At 51.6% G+C, this 26,449-nt stretch overlaps 1 protein-coding gene and 1 non-coding gene across 5 annotated transcripts in view; one reads left to right on the plus strand and one right to left on the minus strand.

Moving 5' to 3' along the window:
* LOC119163924 (aldehyde dehydrogenase 1A1) overlaps positions 1 to 26,449 on the minus strand; it is a 638,180-nt gene that overhangs the window by 115,158 nt on the left and 496,573 nt on the right. The gene's annotated exons all lie outside the window — the stretch shown is intronic.
* Positions 1,168 to 1,239, plus strand: TRNAA-CGC (transfer RNA alanine (anticodon CGC)). Its single transcript has one exon. It is a non-coding gene; the product is annotated as a tRNA-Ala (tRNA).

The raw sequence follows: 26,449 nt of genomic DNA on the forward strand, positions 1-26,449 counted from the left end.
GCCACTACCCAATACATTTAGTACACTGTACTATGAACTAAGCAACTGACCTTCAGCTTCGGATCGTCTGCGGCTATACAGTAAACTCAATCTTTATTATTTTAGTGCATTTTCAGAACCTGAAAATATGTTGATGAAGTCTAAAACACGCGTTCGCATTACCAGAAACCACCGCTATGGTGGCTTGTAGGAGAGGTGTCAGCATTGTCCCGGCCGCACCTTGAAGAGAGGCGTGCTGGTATTTCACTTCGCCGTGGAGGGGCGCGCAAGTCGCCACCATGATCGGTCAAGAGCACTCGCGCGGCACTTTTGGTCTTTTGCTCGTGTGCTCGCAAATTGCAGAGTCTGCGCTTTGCCTATTCGGAATTGTTCAGGATCAATACGTGCCAATGTGATCATGCCACAATAATGGGTAAACAGCAAAGATACTGCTTTGCACCTGGATGCAATGCAGGAGATGTATCGGCCCGCAAACAAGAGAAGAAAGCGTCTCTCTTCTCTGCTCCAGCCTACGATGAACGGCACAAGGCCTGGGAGCGTGCGATTCCTCGCGCTAAGAAACCACTGGAAAATAAGTACGTTGCACGCGAAGCTGATTTTGATGAAAGATTAATCGTCCGTAGCTACATACTTGTTATCAACGGGTTGTTAGCAACTTGGGAAATAGCTGTACCTAAGGAGGGCGGGTACCTGAGTGAATCAACTGCCGAAGGACTCCGCGTAACTCTAACCAGCATCCTTTCTATCCGGCACTATGTCACGAAAACCTTGAGCTATATATACTTGATGACGTCTCACCTCTGCCAAGACGCGTGTAAAATCTTTTTTGGATTTTTTTTAAATATCTTCCTCTGTACTTTCGTTGGCATTATAGTCTGTTAAATCTCATTAACAATGTGTAAAAACACAAAAAAACGAGCCCTTAAGTATACACTTCTTTTCTTAATTCATGGTCGAGGGTCTTGTACTGGCAGACTTAGTGCCTTTAGGTTGTATACGAGAGATTATTGGTCAGCTGCCCGCTCGTAATAAGTTCACGTGCTACGTGACGCCAAACAGGCTCAAAAGAGTGTGCCACACTCGCCGCCATGGCTACTGGTGATGCTGACTGACACTCCCCCGTTTAAATTCACTTATAAACCCAATAAAGTGACTGGTGGGATAGCTGCCATGGTAGCTCAGTGGTAGAGCATCGAACGCGCCATTAGAAGGTCGCAGGTTCGGATCCTGCCCATGGCAAGTTATCTTTTCACCTACTTATCTTTCTTCATGTTCACATTACAATTCGGTCTAATATCTTCCTTTGTACTTTCGTTGGCAATATTGTCTGTTAAATCTCATTATATATATATATATATATATATATATATATATATATATATATATATATATATATATATATATATATATACATATATATATATTGTGAGCGCTGACTACGTACTTCATCTTCATATGTATGACCAAACCATTGCAGTGATCATCATCGTATGTCACGCGGGCTGGCGCTCTGGCTCGTCTGCATGGTCACCAGGATCACGTGCAGTAAGTGCTCGAAGTGTTCGGGTGTCAAGCCCGGTTTAGCCGCGTGGTTGACTGCAATCTTGCGCATTAGCTCAGTCATCACGTCCGGGTCATCAAGCGTGTCCACCACAGCCGCAATCTGGTGGCCCACGGCACAACCATGTGCTCGGAACCTCAGGTGCAGCGACTGCGATGAACGCCGGCTTTGTCACCGCCATGACCACGTCGAATAGTTACTTACGAGACCACGTCCGGTACGGCAGCAACCAGGTTATCTTTTTAATCCAGACGCACGAGCCAGAGCGCCAGCCCGCGTGACATACGATGATGATCACCGCAATGGTTTGGTCATACATATGAAGATAAAGTACGTAGTCAGCGCTCACACTATTTTCCCCCCTTCGCGAAACAGGGCAGCAAGTTAGAAAGGGTTGGGACGCCGAATATATCGTTTCAGTCGAGAGACGTGGGCGATCTCGGTGTGGCGGCGACGGTGATTAGGAGCCGCATTGACAGGAGCAACGCGATAGTTGACTTCAGATGTTCGTTCCAGGACGGTGTATGGACCGAGATATCGGTGAAGGAATTTTTCGCAGAGCCCAGGTACACGAACAGGTGTCCACAAAAGGACTTCGTCGCCTGGGCGGAACACAACAACTCGACGCTTCGCATCAATGTTGATTTTTCTCTTGTCCTGAATGGTAGCAGTGTTGGCGCGGGCGATTTCACGGCAGCGGGCGACGCGAGCGGCGAACTCTTCCGGGAGAGATGAAGATGGATTGGAAGATGTGGACAAAAAGATGGTGTCCAGAACAAAAGTCGGTACACGGCCATACACGAGAAAAAAAGGGCTGAAATTCGTCGTACGCTGTATGGCAGTGTTATATGCGAACGTGACGAAAGTAAGTATTGTGTCCCAGTTTTTGTGATCCGGTTGCACGTACATAGAGATCATGTCGGACAAAGTTCGGTGAAAACGCTCAGTCAGACCATTAGTTTCTAGGTGATACGCTGATGTGGTCTTGTGGATGGTGTTAGAGGCCTGTAAGACTTCAGCAAGGACATGTGAAAGAAATGTCTTGCCACGGTCACTAAGGAGCACACGCGGTGCGCCATGTCGTAAAATAATGGCGCGAAGAAAAAAATCGGCTACTTCAGAGGTAGCACCAGATGAAAGATCTGCCGTCTCCACGTAGCGAGTAAGGTGGTCTACGGCAGTAACAATCCAACGGTGACCAGCTGGCGTAAGCGGAAGAGGTCCGTATAAGTCTATGCCGACAAATTCAAAGGGAGTGGACGGGCACGGCAGTGGTTGCAATGGCCCCGCGGGAAGAGACGTGGTACGTTTTCGGTGCTGGCATGACGCGCAGGAAGCGACGTACTTGGCAACAGAAGTGGAGAGGCCAGGCCAAAAGCAGCGAGTCTTGAGGCGGTCGTAGGTCTTGTGGAACCCCAAGTGGCCAGCTGTCGCATCGTCATGAAACGCTTGTAAAACTTCCAGACTAAGTGAGCGACGAATGACGGGAACCCATTGGTTACCCAGAGGATGGTAAATTTGCCGACATAATGTTCCCTCTTGAAGCTTGAAACGGGCAAGTTGTCGTCTTAGGCGGCTGTTTGGACCACGCGATAAGCCAGTGAGCCGATCGATGATTGTGCGGCAGTAGGTATCGGCATGTTGGAGCGAAGCGAGATCTGTGGACGAAAGAAGGTCCGCCGAGGCAACTAACTGTTTCGAAGCAGCAGCCGTCTGTTTGGTCACTTTAGTGGGCGGTGATGAACAGATGGAAGGTGATACTTCGGCGCTTTGCGAGAGCGGGCAACGTGACAAAGCGTCGGCATCTTGGTGCTTTCGACCCGACCTATATGTGACGCTGTAGTCATACTCTTGCAACCGTAGTACCCAACGGGCAAGGCGTCCCGACAAATTTTTGAGAGACGATAACCAACACAGAGCATGATGGTCAGTCACTATTGTGAAATGCCGGCCGTATAAATAAGGGCGAAACTTTTGTACGGACCACACGATGGCGAGACATTCTTGCTCAGTGATGCTGTAGTTTCGCTCAGCAGGTGACAGAGTACGGCTCGCGTAGGCCACGACTTGTTCTTCGGAAGCATGGTTCCTCTGAAGAAGGACAGCACCGATGCCAAGTCCACTTGCGTCAGTGTGTAGCAGAGTAGGTGCTGCAGGGTCGAAATGGCGAAGCACTGGCCGTGATGTGAGGCATTGCTTGAGGGTGTGAAAAGCGGCTTCGCAGTCATCCGACTAGACAAAGGGTGCGCTCGTGGTCAGAAGTTTGTGCAGAGGAGCCGCAATAGTAGCGAAATCACGTACAAAGCGGCGGAAATACGACGCTAAGCCAAGGAAGCTGCGGAGGTCTTTCTGTGTGGTTGGTGTAGGAAAGTGCAGTACTGCGGCAACCTTGTCGGGATCGGGCTCAACGCCATGTTTACTGACGACGTGATCTAATACCTTGATGCTGTGACTGACAAACCGACACTTCTTAGTGTTGAGCTGGAGACCGGCCTTAGCTAAACACGTGAGGACTTCGTCTAGCCATTCCAGGTGCTGTGAGAAGCTGGACGAAAAGATGACAATGTCGTCCAGGTAGCAAAGGCAGGTCTTCCATTTTAATCCCCGCAGTACCGTGTCTATCATCCGTTTGAATGTGGCTGGGGCATTGCACAGGTCAAAAGGCATCACATTGAATTCAAAGAGACCATCTGGCGTAGCAAACGCAGTCTTCTCTTTATCAGACTCGTGCTTTGGAATCTGCCAATAACCGGAGCGCAAGTCGAGACTTGAAAAGTACTCGGCACCTTGTAAAGTATCAAGAGCGTCGTCAATGCGAGGCATTGGGTAGACGTCCTTACGAGTGATTTTGTTGAGTGATCTGTAGTCAATGCAAAAACGTACCGAGCCATCCTTTTTTTTTCACTAGTACGACAGGAGAAGATCATGCGCTTGTCGAAGGCCTGACGACGTTGCGCGCGAGCATGTCGTTGACTTGTTCTTCTATAAGCTTGTGCTCAGAAGCCGACACACGGTAAGGGCGGCGGCGAATCACACGGGATCCGTCGGTGTCGATACGATGGGCGGTCACTGTTGTTTGACCCAGACCTTCGGAACAAACGTCAAAGCAAGTTTTGTGCTTCATTAATAACGCTAGCAAGGCATCAGTTTGCGTTGGATTGAGATGTTCACACAAAGTGGCCTTGAGAGCAGGAAATGCATCTTCCGCCGGCATACACTTTGAGAATGACGAAGCAGATGAACCAGTGACGACACAAAGCGGTGCTTTTCCGGTAATGCTGGCAACAGTGGTCCCCTCAGGCAAAAGAAGTGGTTCTGGCGTCGTGTTGCAGGCCTTGATGCTTGCATAACCACGGGAGAAACGCACTAAACAACTGTCGAGCCAACTGTCGAGCCACTAAATAACTGTCGAGCCATTCTTCGACGTCTTCATTGCGAAGGCCGGAAAATACCGGAGGGTCTCGATGAGAGGTACTCACGGTGTAGTGAAGCCTATGTGGCTGAGAAGGAGCGGTTGCAGCAGCGGGCGGGTTGGGTTCTGCCATCGCTGTTGCTTGAGGGCACAACCGTCGACCAGACCGGAGCTCCAGGGGTGACGGGTAGAGCAGGAGGACGTGGGAACCAAAGCACGCTCCACCACATATGAGACCACGTTCGGTACGGCAGCAACCAGGTTATCCTTTTTTAATCCAGACGCACGAGCCAGAGAGCTAGCCCGCGTGACATACGATGATGATTGATCACTACAATGGTTTGGTCATACAGATGAAGATGAAGTACATAGTCAGCGCTCACTATATATATATATATATATATATATATATATATATATATATATATATTGTTACGATTAAAGTCGAAGGACTTTTATTAGCAGGGGCAAGGTTCATGGTCATGTAATAATGGCATAGGTGTCTGCACCACTTCACGTCTTCCTCTTCTCCTCTCTCGGCTCATACCCGTTGCATTTCCCGGCTCCCAGACGAAGCTGGTGGGAGAGTATGAATCACTCTGAATGTTTAGGGCAAAACCGTTTAAGGCGAGCGACATGTACCAGCTGAGTCCGGTTTGCCCGACGACCAGCTGATGTCAGTCATGCTACCACGTATGTGAAATCGCTCAAGCGATCAAGAATGACGAATGGGATACTGTACTGGGGTAAAAACTTCTCGCATAGGCCTCGTTTACGTTGTGGCGTCCAGAACCTCACAAAGTCTCCTTTGCAGTATGCTACAGACTGATGGTGGCTGTCATAGCTTTCCTTCGATCGGTGTTGCGAAGCCACAGTACGAAGACGAGCAACACGCCGGGCTTCTTCGGCTAGGCAGAGTGTCTTGGAGACAGAGTAGTCGCTATGGAAGTCAAATGGTAGAATAGTATCGATGCAGCTTAACAGCGAACGTGCGTAAAGAAGGTAAAAAGGACTGTAATTGGTTGTCTCATGTTTGGACGTGTTATAAGCATAGGTAAGGAAGGGGAGAACGCCATCCCAGTCCTTGTGGTCAGATGATACGTACATGGTCAACATGTTAGTCAGAGTTCTGTTCGTACGTTCTACGAGCTCATTCGTCTGAGGGTGATAAGGGGATGAATGGTGGAACTGTGAATTGCAGAGACAAACCAGTTCGACGGCGTCCGCAATGAACTGACGACCACGATCATTAATGATAACTCTGAGAGGGCCATGCCAAAAAAATGATGAATCTAAGCAAAAACATGGTCATGTACGCCGCTGTCGAGGATGGTATCACCGCAGTTTCTGCATAACGAATCAGATGGTCGACGCATACTATTGACTGTTGTTAGACGAGTGTGGAAATGGGCCCAAAAGATTGATACTAACTTGATCAAATGGTAGGTGAGGAGATGGCAGCGAATGAAAAAGATCTGGCGGAGAAGTTGTAAGCCACTTGTAGCGTTGGCATTGTTCGCAACTTGTGACATAGTGCTTGACTGTGTCCCGCATTCTGAGCCAGTAAAAACGCTCTTGTGTCCTATTCAAAGTTCTGATTAACCCCAGATGACAAGCTGTCACATCGTCGTGCATGGCCTTCAGTATGTCAAATTGTAGACCTTATGGTACGACTAGAAGCAAGCGTGCGCCTTTAGCCGAATAATTTGTCTTGTACAGAAGGCCGTGACGGACACAAAAGCGGCCAGTGCCTCGAGGACGCGATGCCGCGACAAGTAATGGCTCCAAGCTAATGTCAGCCTCTTGTTTTTTTTTCTTGAAAGTCCATGAGTCTGAGAATGTAGAAGAAATGGAGGCAAAACAGTCGTCAAAACTGTCTTCTTCACATTCAGTCGTCTTCAGGGGAAGGCCGGAGAGACAGTCGGCATCTGCGTGGCGGCGTCCAGATTTGAACGAGAGGACGAAGTCGTACTCCTGAAGTCGAAGAGCCCAACGCACCAGTCGACCAGCCGGGTCACGAAGATTCACCATCCAGCATAAAGCGTGATGGTAGGTAACGATAGCGAACAATCTATGAATGATAGTCCATAAATATCAGGTCGAAATTCGTGTACTGCAAAAACAGCTGCCAAGCATTCTTGTTCTGTTATGGTATACAGTCAAGCCCACATATAACGGCCCCACTTAAAACGAACTTTCGCTTAAAACATACAATATCCGCGTTACCGTGAAAATATAGATTGGTTCAATGGCACAAAATCTCACTTTCAACCAACGTCTCCGAGCGACGCTGATCGGTTACAGCGAATGAAGTCAGCGGTCCGCCGACTTCCCGGGAAACCAATTTCGACCATCGATCAGGCATCGGCGAGGTGCCCATACATTCTTATTGGTAAACGCCGACCCTGCCTCCGCGACCCTCTAGTTGCCACTCTCCCCGATCGCTTTTTGTTACGCACCCCTCCGTCCTTTGTCCCCCTGCTTTTCTGAGCACCCCGCATCGACAGACGAGGCCCGTGTTTTCACACTGCCACCAATCTTTCGAAGAACGGTCGGCCATCTACCCTGTTTTTGATCGCTGGTACTGTCGGCGTCGCCGACCTGGAGCGACCAGACCATTTGCACACATCGTCGGCCACCGACAGTATCTCATAGTCTGCGTCTAGTGCACGCGCGTACGCTTCCCCACCGACTCTGATAATTTGCGATTCGTTTCGTGTTTAGGACTTATTCTCGCTCACTTTGCACTCAACTCAGCATGCCTTCTGCGCGTGAGCGGAAGCGCGAAAACGGCTGTTAATTTGCCCGGAACGAATTGCGAAATATCGAAGTTCGTGAGGCAATGCAAACCCGCCGGCGCAACGAAACAATTTTTTTACTACGGCCGCTGATTTTTCTAACACCGCCGCGCGCACCGATTCAGGCGGCCATGCACTCTTTTCAAGTTTTTCTACGTGCGAGTTTCGCGGATCTTTCAAGCAAGCTACCCAACCTGCCTTCTTCCCGTGTGTTTTGGTTTTCAACGTCGCCCTCCTGCCGCATCCTCCCCTGTCTTTATCGACCCTCCTTACCCTTTTATCGCAAGTCTGCTCACCACTCTTGATCACAAGCTCTTTGCCCGTCTCCACCACTCCGCGACGCCCATCACGCTGGCTCAAATTAGTTTTGTTTTCTGACTGGAAACGGGCCCAGACCTGTTCCACGCATTCTGGCAGGTGTGTCGCGTCTGCGCGTCTTGCTCGCTCTTGGTGTGCGTGTGTGGTCATGATGGCCGACGGGAGGACTACCACGCTTTTTTGTACCGCTCAACAAAACTTTAAAGTGTGACCACTTGGCTTGAGCGTAATCCGCGCGTTAGGTGCCACGTTGCCGAGGGCTTGCTCATAGCTGTTGACCATCTAGCAGCCAACTTGCCACTTCGGGCGTCCCGGTATTCAGCTGTGGAGATGGTGAATATTTCGTCGGCGGTGGTGACGGCTACATGCGCGCAAAACAGTTTTCGCGAGGCCGACTTCGTCGACGTCAGACCGGATGCCGAGCCTGAAGCTTCCGAACTGCGGCGGCGATTTGTGGCAGCGCGTCGTCGACTCCGACCTGGGAGAGCGGGTGGGACATCTGTTGCGATGGTGTAATTACGGCCAATTATGATGCCGACACTGCGGAACCACGCACGGGTTGGGGCATGGTGAATGAAGTAGGTGGCGAGAGCGATTTGGAGGAATCAAATTGCGAGAACGACGAAACTCCAGTGCCTCATGCAGCTTACGCCACGGGCCTCGGCGAACGAGCACCCTGCCGTTTTAAATGAACTCGAGACCGCCCTTATCGCTTCTGCTATTCGAAACACGTGTATCACGGACTTTTTGGGGCATAAAAAGTTTGTGTTTTCACTCGCAACTTTCTTTAAAAGCTGTGTTTCATTTACTACGAACTTCGGGATACAGCGAACGGATGCCGCGTCACGCTCAGGTTCGTTATAAGCGGGCTCGACTGTAGTTGCGTTTACCTTTGTTGAAAGAGCAACTGGCATAAACCACTACGTGCTCAGCTCCTTGATGACCCTGCACAAGTACAGCATCGATGCCGATGCCACTGGCATCAGCATGCACTTCCGTAGGCAAGGACGCATTGAATTGACGTAGTATGGACCCCGACGTTAGTAGAAACTTTAGCTGGCAAAACGCTTCGTCGCAAGCTGAAGTCCAGTTGAAAGGAATGCCCCTTTGAAAAAGACATGTTAGGGGATGCACCATGTCGGCGAACCTCGGAACGAAAGACGAAAATATGAGCATAGACCCAAGACGCTCCCAAATTCCCGCACTGATTTTGGTGGTTCGAAAAAGATGACGGCATAGATTTTTCGTGGGTCTGACCTTACTTCATTTTTGTCAACGAGATGTAAAAGTACTAACGTCTCCGTTTCGCCAAAACGACATTTCTTAAAGTTTAGGATCAAGCCGGCCAATCCAAAACAAGACTGAGACGTCTGTTATGCTCGTTCAGTGTGTTGCCAAAAATCAGCACATCATCTAGGTAGCACAAACAAATTTCCCATTTAAGTCCTCGAAGTATTGTGTCCATGAATAATTCGAATGTTGTCGGTGCATTACAAAAGACCGAACGGCACAGCATTAAATTCATAAAGACCGTCAGGTTTCACAAAGACCGTTTTCTCTTTGTCGTTTGGGTCCATTGGTATTTGCCAATACCCTGATCGCAAATCCAGTAACGAAAAGTAGGCAGCGGAATGCAGGCAATCAATGACGTCATCAATTCTAGGAAGCGGATACACATCTTTTTTGGTGACCGTATTAAGCTTATTTTCTGTAGTCAACACAAAAGCACCATGACCCATCCTTCTTCCTTACTAAGATCACAGGCGCTGCCCACGGACTAGATAAATCTTGGACAACACCTTTCCGCAACATATCGGTGACCTGTTCAGCTATCACTGCCCTCTCTGTCGACGACACGCGGTAAGGTTTTTGACGAACGGGGTGTGCAGATCCGGTGTCAATTCTGTGATGAGCACGAGAACGCAGTAGTGAAGTCTCCATGTCACCTTGTGTGAAATTGAACACCGAAAGATGTGCCATAAGGACTCGTGCAAGAGCGTGGAATTCATGTGAGGATAGCAACTTGCTGATCATTCTTAACATCTGTTCTTCAAAACTGCTTCTCTGGGGGTCACTTGTTTTAGACTGATGCTCTTCGCTTAAAACGGAGATAGTGCCGTATGTGATTTTGTCGAACTCGGCAAGCTGCATATCAAGCGGGAGAACAGCAGGCACTGAAGAACAATTGAAAGCCCATAAGCTTGAGGCGCCGTTCACAACTGTCACGAGAGAACGAGGCACAAGTACATTTTTCTTCACGCAACCCGTCGCAAGTGGTTGAATTTGCACGTCAAACAATGAAAGGTCGACAACAGCAAGATTAACAGGAACACGTGATAAAGACCATGGTGCTAAAAGAGAATCATTCGACACGACGAAACAGTTTTTCCCCGGTAAAGATGTCTGAGCAAGCGTAGACAAAAGTGCGTTATTCACCATAATTTCACCTGTGCCACGATTAACGGAAGCACACGAATCCTGAAGAAAGTAGATCCCGAGAATTACATCATGAGTGCACCACGGTAATACTGAAAATTCCGTGACGAGATATTCAGCACCAAACAAAACACTTGCAACACAAATACCTAGAGGAACAAGGCACTCTTCGCTGACACCACGAAACGTCACACCACCATTCCACGAGAACATAACCTTCCGACCAAGCCTTTCCTTGAATGTGGCACTTATGACGGAAACCGTAGCACCAGTACCCACTAACGCAGTTGCAGGCACACTATCAATTAACACACACACTTTGTTTTGGGACATCATAATAGGAAGAGGAGCAGTTTGCAGAGACGGAGACCGGCCGGCGACCTTACCTCCATCGGCCACGCCGGCTAGTTTACCGATGGAGGCGGTGGTGTAGAACGTCGCCGCGGTGATGGCGAACGGCGTAAGCGACTGGTTGGTGGCGTCAGGTTGCAGCCTGATGCTGGTGAGTCACGATTTCTTCCGCCATTCCTCCTGTTGGAATGCCAGAAGGAATTCCTAGGTGGCGAGCCTGTAGCGTTTGTTGCGCGATGTTCTGCCAGCCAATGATCATCGTTGACGCCTTCAAAGTTAGGCCAAGTCGGTGATGAGCCATACCTCGTCTGGCGGCAACGGCGACAAACACGAGAGATGTGTCCTATAGCACCGAAGCTGTAGCAAACAGCTGAAGGGCTACCGACGTTGTAGACTTCAGGATAAGCCGCCCTCGGGCACTGCGAGTAGTAGATACGATATTCCAAATGCCAATTTGTGATCGTACCCCGATAAGCGCGTTGGTCATGCGTCACGTCGTCAGGAAACGTATAGTGGTGCTGCTGTAGGGGATCGGTTCGACTGTCTGCAACGCCTGGCATGGCCGACAGCGAAGAAACTACGGGTGCAGCTTCGTGAGGTTGATTAAAAACGCAACCGAACTGTTCGGCCATTACGGCGTTCATTGATTTGCTGTGTCGCTCAAGTTCCTCACAGTCAATTTGCCTCACAGTGGTCTCAAGGTCCCAATGGATACTGTAGCTGTTCTCAATGCCTGCAACCGTCGCAAAATTCGCCAACCTGCAGAACTTTGCGTGATACCGTGTAGCTTCAAGGTCTCAAATGTGCGGCAATGATTGATAATGTCAGCTACCGAATTAAGACTCTCCTTGCCAATCAAGTACGTCTTCGGCAATACCTTTCAGAATATGCCCAACTTTGTCCTCTTCGGACATGCGAGGATTCGTCGTCTTGCACCACTTCAGGATCGTCTCAATGTACGTGGTACAAGTCTCACCTGACACTTGAGCACACTGAAGTAATGTCTGCTTGGCTTGCTTTCTTTTCGCAGTGGAATCCCCGAAGCACTCCGTGAGTTGGATAGCGAAATGATCCCAGGTTGTTAGCGACTCTTTGTGGTTCTCGAACCACACAAGAGCGGTGTCTGTCAGGAAGATAGCAACATACTCTAGCTGAGCCGTAGCATCAAGCCATTGTACTTGCTCACATGTTTTTAGTGTGTCAGCCATTCTTCCACGTCCTCGCCGGGTTTCCCTGAGAAAGGGCGCGGCTCCAACTGAAGCATCCAGGCACCGGGTGTCCGCGCCGGAGGAGTTGAAGATGTCTCCGTTGTTCGACATGGCGAGTTCTAGTAGTGTCGGGGGCAGACGCACGAGGCGTCGACTTCAGCGAGGACCTAGCGGCAGTGGCTTTGTCGTCTTGGGCGATTACCCAGCATCTCCACCACAAAACTGTTACGGTTAAAGTCGAAGGGTGTTTATTAGCTGGGCGAGGTTGATAGTTGGGTACAAATGGTGTCCGTTGCTGCACCAGCTTATGTCTTCCTCCTCTTCTCCTTTCTCGGCTCATACCCGTTGCAACACACACACACACACACACATACATATTCATATATATATATATATATATATATATATATATATATATATATATATATATATATATATATATATATATATATATATATATATATATATATATATATATATAGTCTAGTAGATCCTCCGTGAGTGGTCACAACGTGGTTTATTTTGACGTTTCGGCCTAGAGTCTGGCCTTCATCAGGAATAAAGATACAGTTTGTCGGTGCTCAGCTTTATACAATCTCAAATCAGAGGGCAAGGTAAGAGGGAAAAAAAGAAAAGAAAAAAAAAGAAAAGGAAAGGAAAGGAAAGAAAAAAAGAAAAAAAGAGAAAAATAATATATGGTGAACGCCCCTCGGGTGCCCCCTTCCACTTTTCCCTCCACTCCCCCCCATCTCTCTCCCCCCTCTCCCCTTCACCTTTCTATATATATATATATATATATATATATATATATATATATATATATATATATGTAGAAGCAGAGAAGGAAGCAGTGAGATGGAATAAACATGGGGTATGCGCCAGGCCACGTCGCCCATTTTTCATAGCGTCATACAAGTCGACAGGATGAAGACCTCGCAACCACTTCATCGCCCGGCCATCATCATCGAAGACCTCAGCGAGACGCAGTGACCGAACGCGGACCACAGAAGAACGCGGACCACCAAGACCACCAAGCACCATGACAGCAGCATCAGATGACCTTCCCATTCCTAAATACACCGGAGCAGCGGACGATGGACCCGTGCAGGACTGGTTCTACCTGTACGAGCTCCACGCTACCGCTGTATCTTGGTCGGAACGGGAGATGATTACGAACTTCAGCGACTACGTCACCGGTGAGGCATTCAAATTTTACCTAATTCACATATTCGAGAACGACGAGTCACGGCAAAAAATCAAAGAGGAGATGATTACCCGTTTTAATGACTGTGACCAAGACTTACTCATTGCCAACAATCTAGAGACAACTACACACTATCGTCAATTTCCTAAGCAGTCCTCAGGCATTCGAAAAACCAGCGCGAATCGACAAGTGCCTCAAGACGAAGTGGCACATGCGTTTACTTACAGAAGGCCATGCGTATATTCGGAAAAACCTAACCGTCAAGCACGCATCCCTTCTGCGCGAAAGTCAGCATTTCCGAAGTCATCGCTTCAACATACGACACGAGACGTCGCTCACCCTACTGATGCCTTTCATGCGTCGTCTCGCATACATGGTCCACCACCTGGTTTTCTACGACGCAGCTCTTCAAAAGCTCCTAACGGTCACTATTCGTGTCATAAGGACGCCTTGTTCATGGTAATCCAGCTGACACATGAGGAAAATGCCAAACAACGCCATGACGACTCAAAGAGTGAAAATCAGTCTTCACACATTGGATCAGCTTATTTTCCATCTAGCACAATTGGGCTACCTCCTGGTTTTCCGCCACTTGGCTCTTTCGTCGCTCACAACGCCCACCTCACATCCAGCACGTTCACAATGGTCGAAATAGAGCTGCGGAGCTCGGAGAATACTCAGCCAAGCCCTGAACCTACCATCCAGATTCAGGAGCAAGAACCACTCGCAGCGAACAGCGAAGAAGCCCCTGATGATGTATCTGTCAACTCTGAAGCATTACCTTCATTACCCGAAATGCAGCACGACAGCCTAGAGACTACTACCTGCCCACTCGACACCACATTCAATTGCCAAGAAAGTCAGTGTCATGGTGAAAAAGGGCTGCCACCTCAGGTCTTTTCTCAGCAACATCATCAATGCCAGCAAGTCCAAGAACAATAGAGATTCCAAGGGCTATACGAACAAGGACGACGACGAATGGAATCATCTTTGGAAGAACACACGCGGTTTATGGAAAGCCGTTTACAAACGTGTCAACCAAACCGACGACATATTCAAGATTTCTCGCTCGAAACAAAGAAAGCATCGAATCCAGGATATTTTCCCAAGGAACGTCGAGTAAGCTTTCTCCAGTCCAGATCAAGACTCAGGCAACACGACATACAACGTCGAGAAAGGCGCCAAACCATACCCTGTATTCCGCAAGGACGCAGAAATCACCGCACCAGCCTCGGTCAACAAGCACGCGAACGGGTGGCGACGCATGGGTTCCAATCAAGACAAATAGCACGACACCTGCGCAAGTCATCCAGCCAATGCTTCAAGGCCATCACACCACGCTCATTCATCGCAAGAATACCGGCAGTGTTTCCATCTGATTTCACGCTCAAAACATGCTTATGCTATCCTGGGCGCACCACCCAGCCTCGTCCACCAGAGCTACCCTAGATTTGACCGGACAGCTGCCCTCTGCTGTGAAGCTTTTGTGCGAGATAAGAAACTCCCTTATGAAATCGAACTACCATGCATTTTGACATTCTTCACTTTATGCTTTTTGTTGTTTTGTTGATTGTAACGTGCTCATTCTTTCGGGGGGAGGGGGAATCGTGTGACGTATGAAGTGATGGTTTGTAGAAGCAGAGAAGGAAGAAGTGAGATGGAATAAACATGGGGTATGCGCCAGGCCACGTCGCCCATTCTTCATAGCGTCATATATATATATATATATATATATATATATATATTGTTAAGCGGTTAAATGGCGGACACTCAGCGATGATTAACGACAGCGACAGTCAATGCGGGGATCGACTCTCTGCGCAAGCTGCTCTTCTTCTTGAGAAAAGGGCGACCCACTAGAAGGCGCTGAAGAGGACGACCCACTGTTCAAAGGCTTTACCACAACTACCCCGGGTACGAAAAGGGAGCCGCCTGGCGACCTAACAGGTGGTTACAATTAGCGGGTCATGGTAGGCCTTCAGGCGCTCCACGTTAACAATGTCGCGTCCTCGACGACGCATGTCCGAAGATGGTTCGATGGGTTCAATCAAGTAGTTGACTGGGGAAGTGCATTTGACGACACGGTAGGGGCCTTCGTACTTGGGCAATAGTTTTGAAGATAGGCCAGTTTCAGTAGTAGGGATCGAGAGCCACACGAGCGCTCCAGGGAGGAACGTGGGCGCAGTAGTGCTGGCGTCAGCGCGAATGACTTTTTGCCGCTCTTGATCATGCGCTGTAAATGTCCTTGCAAGCTCTCGACACTCTTCAGCAAGCTTGGCTGTAGCAGAAATAGGCGCCCACTCGGACGGATCTGGCTTGTACGGAAGTATAGTGTCGATGGTGTGCGACGGGTGCCTTCCATATAATAAAAAGAAAGGTGAAAAGCCAGTAGTGCTTTGAGGGGCGGTGTTATATGCGTAGGTGACGAAGGGTAGAATGTCATCCCAATTTGTGTGATCGGCAGCGACGTACTTGGAAAGCATGTCGCCGAGCGTACGGTTGAAGCGTTCCGTGAGGCCATTCGTCTGCGGGTGGTAAGCAGCAGTTTTGCGGTGAACAACGTTACACTCTTTGAGAATGGCTTTGACGACTTCAGACAGGAAGACGCGGCCTCGATCACTGAGCAGTTCCTGAGGTGGACCGTGTCGCAGCATGAATCGTTGGAGCAGGAAGGAGGCCACATCGCTCGCTGTAGCCGCGGGGAGAGCGGCAGTTTCGGCGTATCGCGTGAGGTGGTCCACAGCAACAATGGCCCAGCGGTTACCAGCTGACGTTAGTGGAAGTGGCCCATACAAATCGATGCCAACGCGCCCAAACGGCCTGGCAGGGCAAGGTAGAGGTTGCAGACCTACCGGTGACAGTTGCGTTGAAGTTTTGCGGCGCTGACATTCTATGCAGGAGCGAACGAATTTCTGCACGTAGCGGTACATGCCGCGCCAAAAGTACCGTTGGCGAATGCGGTGGTAAGTCTTTGATACCCCGGAGTGCGCACATTGCGGATCAGAATGAAAGAATTCGCATATGTCAGAGCGCAGACTGCGAGGTATGACTAGTAGCCACTGGCGGCCGTCACCGTTGTAATTGCGTCGGTGGAGGAGGTCGTCGCGAACCGCGAAATGGTGGGCTTGACGACGCAACGCGCGAGTGGATGGAGTGGATGGATCAGTCAGCAAGTCTATCAGTGAGGCAATCCATTGATCCTTGCGCTGTTCAGTAGCAATGGCATGAATGCTAATCGAAGAAATGGCAAGGTGAGACACTGAGTTGTTGGCATTGTCGTCAGGCAAGGGAGAGCGCGACAGGGCGTCGGCGTCAGCATGTTGCCTTCCTTTGCGGTATAGCACGCGGATGTCATAGTCTTGCAGGCGAAGTGCCCACCGGGCGAGACGGCCTGAGGGATCTTTCAATGACGACAACCAGCATAGTGCGTGGTGGTCGGTGACGACATCAAATGGGCGACCATACAAATAAGGTCGGAACTTTGCAAGGGCCCAGACGATTGCCAAACATTCCTTCTCGGTGACTGTGTAATTCGTCTCGGCTTTAGTAAGCGTACGGCTCGCGTACGCCACGACATATTCCGGGAACCCTGGTTTGCGCTGCGCAAGGACAGCGCCGAGGCCGACACCACTGGCGTCCGTGTGTACCTCTGTAGGGGCCGTAGGGTCGTAGTGGCGGAGTATGGGAGGCGACGTCAACAAACGACGAAGTGTTCTGAAAGCGTCGTCGCACTGTGATGACCACGAATGGAGAGGCCCGTTACTTCCGAGAAGCTTCGTCAGCAGCGATATGATAGTCGCGAAGTTTCGAATGAAGCGCCGAAAGTAGGAACACAGCCCTACGAAACTGCGCAGTTCCTTCACGGATGTCGGCTTGGGGAACTCGGCCACGGCCCGAAGCTTGGCTGGATCAGGGAGAATTCCGTCCTTGGACACGACGTAGCCGAGTATTGTCAGCTGCCGAGCTGCAAATTGGCACTTCTTTAGGTTCAGTTGCAGACTGGCGTTGCTCAGACGCGTTAAAACATGCCGAAGGCGTTGAAGATGCGTCGAGAAATCAGGAGCGAAAACGACGACGTCATCGAGATAGCACAGGCACATGTGCCATTTTAGGTCACGCAGAACTGTATCCATCATGCGCTCAAAGGTGGCGGGCGCATTGCACAGCCCAAACGGCATAACGTTGAACTCGTACAAGCCGTCGGGAGTGACAAAAGCGGTCTTCGGTCGAGCGTCCTCAGCCATAGGTACTTGCCAGTACCCTGAGCGCAAATCGAGGGATGAAAAGAATTCTGCTCCTTGCAGGCTGTCAATCGCGTCATCTACCCGCGGTAGTGGATACACGTCCTTACGAGTGATCTTGTTGAGGCGTCGGTAGTCCACACAGAACCGCACAGAACCGTCCTTCTTCGTGACGAGAACAACAGGAGATGCCCAGGGGCTGCTAGAGGGGCGAATAACATCGCGGCGAAGCATGTCGTCGACTTGCTCGTTGATTACACGGCGTTCTGTGGGAGATACGCGATATGGACGTTGCCGCAGCGGTGGCTGTGCGCCTGTGTCGATGCGATGCGTAACGGTGGATGTGCGGCCGAGAGAAGGTTGAGCGACATCGAAAGAAGAGCGGAATTCTTCCAACAGGCCCAAAAGCTGGGAACGCTGGCCCTGCGTAAGGTCGTCGGGTATGCAGGGACCGAATATATCATCGGATGATGAAGCAGATTTCGAAACAGCACCAAGCGTACAGGAACTTGAGCAGTGCATGTCATCGGGTTGATCCATAACTTGCGCGTCTTCGATGGGTTCCACGCTGCCGAGACATTCCCCTCGCACCAACGTAACGCTGTACGGAGATGAGTTCACAACAAAAATAGTGGTGCTGCCGTGAGTGAGTTGCACGGTCGCGAAAGGAACCAGCAAGCTTTTTTTATGAAGACACGATGAGATGGCGAGAGGAGTGCAGAGGTGTCAGAAAGGCTTGCGCAGTATAGCGACACCGCAACGGACGAGTTTGCAGGCACTTGAGTGTCGTCTCTGACGAGTAACTTGCTTGCAGCAGATGGACTGTCGGCCGGCGTCAAAGAAGAGAATGGCGTGAGTTCTATTTCTGCTGGTGCGCAATGAATGATGGCGTCGTGGCGGGAGAGAAAATCCCATCCTAGGATGACGTCGTGAGAGCATGAAGAAATTATGATGAATTCGACCGCATACATCACGTCCTGAATCATAAGGCGGGCTGTGCACATCGCCGTAGGTTGAATACTTTGGGCGCTGGCTGTACGGAGGGAGAGCCCACAAAGCGGCGTGGTCACTTTGCGCAGTAATCGGCTAAGTTTTTCGTCCATCACGGATACGGCGGCTCCAGTATCAACAAGGGCATATGCACGAACGCCATCCACAAGCACGTCTATCACGTTCGACGGGCTTTCCTGAGGGCTTCCGCAGTTCGACAGCGTCGCAGCCCTTGCCTCGTGGACTGCGACGACTAGTTTTCCTGGTCGCCTTCGAGTGGACGTGGCCGCATTGGCGACAGTGAGCGACGTCGTGGAGATGGTGAACGGCGGGTAGACGGAACGGGGCGGGACGACGGTGACATAGGCGGCGGTTGGTCATAAGAGCGGCTTGACTGGCTGGGAAAGTTGTAGGCGACCTGCGGTTGCTGCACACGATTGCAATAGCGTGCTACATGACCGACGCAACCACAAGCAAAGCAGATGGGGCGATTGTCAGCAGTGCGCCATTGGTTTGCGGGTCGCATCCATGTCGCAGAACGCGATTGGCGAGCCGGCTGCTGATATGAGTGCATGGTAGGCGGCACTCGGGGCACGTGGGTGACGCCGACGTATGTAGGCGAGACCGTTTCTCCAAAGGCCTGGGGCCTCGCGACGGTTTCGGTGTAATTTAGGGGAACAGTTGCAGAAATCGGTGGGGGCGGCGTAGGAGGAAGTGTTTGCTGGGCGGCGTCTTGGTGCATGGTTGGAGGCACGGTACGGGATCGAAGTTCCAAGGGCATCGAATGCGGACCGAAGGTGTTTGAAGGGCAGAGCACTCTCAGCACTCTCCACCAAATTGTTAAGCGGTTAATTGGCGGACACTCAGCGATGATTAACGACAGCGACAGTCAATGCGGGGATCGACTCTCTGCGCGAGCTGAGCTGCTCTTCTTCTTGAGAAAAGGGCGACCCACTAGAAGGCGCTGAAGAGGACGACCCACTGTTCAAATGCTTTACCACAATATATATATATATATATATATATATATATATATATATATATATATATATATATATATATATATATATAGGTATGGGATATGGCGCAAAGGGAGCGTTGTCAAGAAGGATAAATATATTTGTTTCCCAACAGTTTCGGGAGGGGTCCTCCCTTTATCAGGGGATGAGTATAACTCATCCCCTGTTGGGAAATAAATATATTTATCCTTGTTGACAACGCTCCTGTTGTGCCATATCCCATACCTTCACGAAGACTAACTGGCCCGTTGATATATATATATATATATATATATATATATATATATATATATATATATATATATATATATTGTAACGACGAGAAATAAGACACAACGCCTTTGCTGCAGGCCGGCTGTTCTTATTCTGCTTCGTCTTCGTCCTCTTCCTCCTAGCATGCGAGTCTGTGCCAGAGAGAGTTCCAGTTTCGGTTTTCGTCATTACACTCGGCCATGACTGCTAGCGCGCAAAGGGCAATTTTCTCTGGAGGGCGGCACTGGGAGTGCCGTGGTAGTCTGTCATGTGCACGCCTCGAGCTGTCCTGTGGAACTGTCCTGTACTCTGGTGGACGACCCTGGCTGTGTCGAGGTGGTCGTTGCAGGTCGCGTCCGCGCGGCAAGTTAATGTAGTCACCTGGAGAATGTAAACCCAGCAGGTGATACTGGCTGGTGCGGAGTGATCGCATTGGTGGCGGACCATCGCGATGACTACCCCTTCGCTGCTTGGATGACATTGCAGGGACACCAGTATGCAGTACTGCGGCCCACACTGAGCGGGGACGCCTGCGTTGTTCAGAGCGAGGGAAGGTACGATGGGCTATATCGATAGATATCAGCGACATCGCTGTGTAGACTTTGCGCGTAGACTTGCGACGCAAGTCGTGCTCTAGCGTCTTCGCTGATGCACTGCTGGTCGAAGTGGAGGTTTTTGCCAATCCGTCACGTGCGTTCATGTCGACATGGCCAGTTGCCTCGCCATCCGGAGCAACCGTGAACTGCACCGGAATGACTTCGATGGCATCCTCCTCAGGTGGAGTAGGCACTTGTGGCTCGTTAGGGGAGACGGCATTTGGCAAGTTACGAGCGTCCACGCACTCGGCCAATGACGGCAAAGGTGGCAGGGGATGGTGCGGCTCCTTACTATGGGTCAAACTGGCCGTTGTGACGTGTGCTTGGTCTCCGGCTGGTTGTGAAAGAGCCGCCGTCGTCACGCAGCAGGTCAATGGATCCAGGCCATTTGGGGCTGACCAGCTTGGAGGCTGGCTCACTGGCTTCTGTGCTTTATAGGCGGTCCTAAGTTGGGTCAAGGGTAATTGTGTGTCAGGTGTCGACGCGGAGTCAGAGATCTGCCCGGAGGAGTACACCGTCCAGCTTGTCTCGATGATTGCCGCAGGGTACTCTGGGAAGCTGTCCGGGGAGGGGGCACGCGGCACAGCTGTAGGGGGGCGCGGCGCCTCGTGAGGTTGATCTCCGAGGTAGGGCAGGTTGGCAGAGGGTGCAGCTGCCTCGTCGTTGTGCTTCTCAATAGCCCCTTGCTCGGTAGTGGCGAGGGTAGAATGAGAGGTAGCAGTGAGGTCAGACTCAATTCTTCCAAACGCAGCAATGAGCTTGGCGCTCCAGTCCGCCCAGGACTGCTGCCGCACGCCTTCGTACCTGTGCCACGCAGCAGCAGGATTTTGAAGGCGGTCTAAGGCCACGCACCACTTCTGATTGTCGCTCCATCCCTTGCGAGCTCCGAGAGCATTGATGGTAGCCACCCAATCGACGGCATCGTCCTGGAAGCCGCGAAACTCGGGTAGCTCGGAGGCAGCCGGTGGTGGTGTCACGGCAGGCGAAGCTCCAGAAAATAGCGACGCCACACAGCCAAGTTGGTGTGAAAGAGCCGCGAGAGTATACTGGAGCTTGCTGCGGCTCTCGGGGGAAGTTGTTGAATGGTCTTGCGAGGCGGCCGCGGCCAACGCCTCATCGATAATGTGAAGTCCCGGCAAGGCAGCAGGGAATATCGCAGAACTCGACGCTGTCAGGGCGCCGACCTCGAGGCGGAGTCGCGCAATGGTGCGCGAAAGCTCGGTGGCACTCTCGGGCGGCCCACATGCGGAGCCAGTGGGGACGTGTTCCCCGATCAGCGTACTCACTGCTGTGGTACCCTCGGCCGAGGGAGCTTGAACAGCACCCCTGAGCGGCTGAGGTGCCGATGAAGCACTGAGCAGGACGTTGTCGCAGTGGGAAGCGTGAACGGCATTCCCGGTCAACGACAGGCCATGTACTGTCGTGGTGGGGCCGGGGCAAGCCTGCCCAGGAGCCATCGAGAAGGCCTGGACGCCGTCCCCGAATGGCGGCACAGGTGCTCCCGGCTGCAGGAGGGCTGTCGGCTCCATGATCGAGGAAGCGTGAACAGCGTTTTTACGATGAGAGAACCACGCTGCCGATGATCCACGAGGGTACGGACAGGTGGCTTGTGCCGCAGGGTTCACTTGTCGACCTGTGCTCACGGCACAATCCGTGGCGAAGGACGCGTAGACGGTGTCCCTTTTCATGAAGAAATACCGGTGATGGGTATACTAAAGCCGCCGAGGAGGCCTTGGCGCCATCCCCGAACGGTGGTGGCAGTGGCGGCAGGTGAACAGCTGCTGAGGAGGCCTTGACGCCGTCCCCAAGCGACGCTTACCGCATCTGCATGTCGGCGGGCGTCCTGGATGACGAAGCCGGGACGTATGACGTCTTCTTCGTCGACTGCGCCATTGTAACGACGAGAAATAAGACACAACGCCTTTGCTGCAGGCCGGCTGTTCTTATTCTGCTTCGTCTTCGTCCTCTTCCTCCTAGCATGCGAGTCTGTGCCAGAGAGAGTTCCAGTTTCGGTTTTCGTCATTACAATATATATATATATATATTGCCCCGTTCCATTTCACAAGTTTTTGTTATCGTTCCGACGCACCGCACGATTCTCGCCGCAAGCCGCGCCTGCGGGTTTCTAGAGGGTTCCGGACTGTAGTAGATCATTTCGATAAGATCACGCCCACTGTGCGAACGGTACAGATTGTTCTGGAACCTACCACCGCCAGCGATAACGCTAGAACATTCGACGGCAAGGGTATAAATGCCGACGCGCTTCGCCGCTTGTCAGTTGTTGATCGAAGGCCGACGCTGCGTTCGCCGCTATCAGTCCGAGACTGCTATCTGTGCAAGACTGCTGCTGCAATTAGACTTTCCCTTTACCGGGCACAGGTTCGCCCAAATAAACAGTTATATCCCAACACGAAGTTTTCTGTCTTTGGCCTCGTCACGACCCCGTGACATCTGGTGGAGGTGCTGCTTCGTTCATGTACCGGACGCCCCCGTCAAGCCGTGAACCCAGCCCCCTTCGCGGAGAAGACACCGACGCCAACCAAGAGCAGCGAACGAGCCGCCGACAGCAAGGTCTCCCACCGGAGTACGGCCTGCTACAAGACAAGCCGCGGAAGACCAAGACCATGACCTCGACGGCAGCGACAATGACAACCGGAGCGTCCCAGCCCGCGATCGTCATTCATCAACCCAGGGAACCACCAACGTTCCATGGCTCATCGTTTGAAGACCCGGAAACCTGGCTAGAAACATACGACCGTGTGGCCGCCCTCAACCACTGTGACAACGAAGAAAAGCTCCGTCGTGTGTACTTCTACCTGGAAGACACCGCAAGGACCTGGATAGAGAATTGGGAGTCCACGCTCCGAACGTGGGATGTCTTCTGCGGCGCATTTCTTCAAACGTTCGCAAGCGTCGCTCGCAAAGAGAGGGCCGCTGCTCTACTCGAGACCCGGGTTCAGCTACCAAATGAAAAGGTTGGAATTTTCACAGAGGAGATGACCCGCCTATTCCGTCACGCTGACCCAGACATGCCTGAGGAAAAGAAAGTTCGTTTCCTCATGCGAGGGGTCAAACAGGAGCTCTTCGCGGGACTAATGAGGAACCCACCGAACACCGTCCAAGAATTTGTATCCGAGGCGACCACCATCGAAAAAACGCTGGACATGCGCACCAGACAGTATAATCGTCGCCTGACTCCAGAATGCGCTGCTGCTCAAGCCAGTGACTCCGACGACCTGCGTGAAACGATCCGAGCGATCGTGCGGGAAGAGCTGCGCAAACTGTTCCCTTCGGCGCAGCCTCAAGTGGATTCAATCACCGACATTGTGCGAGAAGAAGTCCGGCAATCGCTTCGAATTCCCGAAACACCGCCGCCCGAGCCAGAAACTATAAGCTACGCCGCTGCAGTGCGCCACAGCGCTCCTCCCCGTCCACGCCAAAACGCCGCCCCGTCACACTTCCGTCGCCAGACGCCACCGCCGCCACCACCCCAACCGACGTCCTACCGTTCCCCAGCAGGCCAGCGCAGTGCACCGAGAAAAACGGACGTTTGGCGTGCACCTGACAACCGCCCGCTCTGCTACCACTGCGGCGAGGCCGGGCACACATACCGCCGTTGCCGGTACCGACAGATGGGACTGCGTGGCTTTGCTGTCAATGCACCGCGTCCACAGCCAGGAGATCGGCCACGTGACATCGCCGACTACCTGGCAGGAACTCAATGGACACCACGAAGTCCTTCCCGTTCGCCATCGCCCAGCCGCCGCATGTCACCACACCCCCGGCAGTACTCTGGCCCAACGCGGGGCCGGTCTCCTAGCCCGTATCCGGGAAACTAAGGGCAGCAACCGATGGAGGTGCGGTTGCTGTGCGACGAACTACCGAAGATCCTCCGACGACGACGCCGACGCGACGGAGCTTTTTGAACACATTCCCAACCAGGAAAAGCCCTGAAGGCAAAAGCTCACTTACCGAAGGTGGCCGGACGACGCAACATGAAAGCAGCGGAACAAGCCGACGCAGCCGTGACCCGACGCCACGCCCTAACTGTAATGCGAGACGGCGAACTAGCGACCTCGACGTTCTTATCGACGGCCACAGTGTGACCGCTCTCGTCGATACTGGAGCCGACTATTCTGTCATCAGTGGGTCGTTCGCCGCGAAGTTAAAGAAAGTTAGGACAGCTTGGAAAGGCCCTGAAATCCGCACAGCCGGAGGTCATCTCGTAACGCCTGCAGGAATGTGCACAGCGAGAGTCACCATTAACGGCCGTATTTATCCTACAGACTTCGTAGTCCTACAGCGTTGCTCGAGAGATGTCATCCTTGGCATGGACTTCTTATGCCTCCATGGTGCTGTCATCAACCTAAAAACAAGGTCGATAACGTTATCCACAGAAGAAGCACTACCGCCGCGCATGCCGTCAGGACACCATGCCTTGAATGTGCTGGAAGAACAAGTCACCATTCCGCCTCGCTCAAGCGTCATTATTTCAGTCGGCGCTCCTAAATCACCTGACTTGGAAGGCGTCGTTGAAGGCAGTCAGCATCTGTTGGTCACCCGAAATATTTGCGTCGCAAGAGGAATTGCAGAGCTGCGGGGAGGCAAAGCAACGGTTATGCTCACAAATTTTAGCAATGAGTACAAACTTGTGAAATGGAACGTGGCAATATATATTATATATATATATATTGTAACGAGGAGAAATAAGACAAAGAGACAACGCCTTTGCTGCAGGCCGGCTGTTCTTTATCTGCTTCCTCTTCCTCGTCCTCCTTCTCTTCCAGGTATGCGCCGAGCACGATCGCCGCTTTGTCATCATTACACTCGGCCACGCTGCAGCTGGTCTACTCCTGTAAGAAAAACACAAACCAATGTCACGTTTGCCGCCGTATGCAGTTCTTCATCCGCGACACATGCACCGTAAAGTTATTCCGTTTTCTCTTGTCTCTGCGCGTATCAGAAGCTGTGGATCGTACTCGCCAAGTGTTATCTCCCAAGCGCTCAGAAATAATGTAAGGGCCGTCGTACTTTGGGTGCAGTTTGTTTGAAGACGATGGCGCACCTCGCTGTAGCCACACCTCATCACCTACACTGTATTTCGGCGCGGGACGGTGGCGTCGGTCGTAGTATCGCTTTTGTGCCTGTTGAGCATGCACAATCCTCCTACGCGCCTCCACACGGATATCGCGACAAAGTCTCTGGCGTGCAGCGGAACGCCCTACTTTAACGGGAGTGTCCAAACCGAACGTAGCATTCAGTTGCGGGAGCTGACCATAGACAATCTCGTAGGGGCAAATTCCTGTGGAGCTGTGTGCCGCCGTGTTCACTGCGTACGCAGCTGCTTGGAGATGATCATCCCAGTCGGCCTCACCTCGTTTGTGATTCTTACAGTACGGTGCGAGTCTAGCCTGGATAGTCTGGTTCGACCTTTCGGTCAGTCCGTTCGCCTGCGGATGGTATGCCGACGCGAAGTGATGGTCCACTCCAGCTTGTTGTAGGTAAGTGCGGAGCTCGCGACTGCGAAAGGTGGTCGACCGGTCGGAGATCAACTTGTTAGGAAGACCGTGTCGCCATTCGAAGCGATCTTTCAGGAATCGGATGACATGGCTAGCAGCAAGCGAAGGCACGGCCGCGACCTCTACGAACTTGGACAAGTAGTCCACAGCGAGTATAATGTAACGATTGCCCGCTGTCGTCATTGGAAGAGGCCCGATGTGATCTATGCCCAACGTGTGGAAAATTGTCTCTGGAGGCTTGATCGGCGTAAGAAGTCCATGTCGAGCTCCAGGACGTCGTTTGTGTTGCTGACAAATCTCGCAACTGGCAACGTATGAACGCACGCTTTTATCCATTTTCGGCCACCAAAAACGTTCTTGTGCCTTGCGTAAGGTGGCTCTGTAGCCAACATGGCCTCCCTCGGGAGTGTCATGGATGGCGCGTAGTACGCTCGATCTTAAGGTGTCAGGAATGACCAGGAGATGACACTCGGTGCTTTTATCGGCCCAGTGACGCCGATACAGCGTTCCATTACGTAAGACAAACTTGGCATTGCGTCCCGCA

This window comes from Rhipicephalus microplus, chromosome 8, assembly GCF_043290135.1.
Source record: "Rhipicephalus microplus isolate Deutch F79 chromosome 8, USDA_Rmic, whole genome shotgun sequence".
In the NCBI taxonomy this organism is placed as follows: Eukaryota; Metazoa; Arthropoda; class Arachnida; order Ixodida; family Ixodidae; genus Rhipicephalus; species Rhipicephalus microplus.